We start from the raw sequence: 263 nt of genomic DNA, 5'->3' as shown, positions 1-263 counted from the left end.
ATAAATAAACAAGGCATTTAACTTCCAACAGTATTAACACAATTTTATAATATGCAATTTGATTCTAGTAAATTAAAAGAATAATAATCTCATTGGCCTGTCAGTAGGTTAAAAATAAGCATCATAAAAACTCTAATGAGTACCAAATATTTGGTTTGGTTGCAACAAAAGGAGCAAACTGACTTTAGAATAACTTCTCGTGGTTTCCTCAAAGCATTAGTAATGCAGTTTACAGTGGAAGCATGTTAAGCCATAAAAAGACA

The 263-nt window shown here is 30.0% G+C and overlaps 1 protein-coding gene across 1 annotated transcript in view; it reads right to left on the bottom strand.

Moving 5' to 3' along the window:
- usp36 (ubiquitin specific peptidase 36) overlaps nucleotides 1-263 on the bottom strand; it is a 17,085-nt gene that overhangs the window by 8,431 nt on the left and 8,391 nt on the right. The window lies entirely within an intron of this gene.

Source organism: Morone saxatilis, unplaced genomic scaffold (genome assembly GCF_004916995.1).
Source record: "Morone saxatilis isolate NCDOM2014 unplaced genomic scaffold, NCSU_SB_2.0 Contig14, whole genome shotgun sequence".
In the NCBI taxonomy this organism is placed as follows: domain Eukaryota; kingdom Metazoa; phylum Chordata; class Actinopteri; family Moronidae; genus Morone; species Morone saxatilis.
Note: the sequence above shows the minus strand (reverse complement) of the source record. Positions and strands in the feature narration are given on the sequence as shown.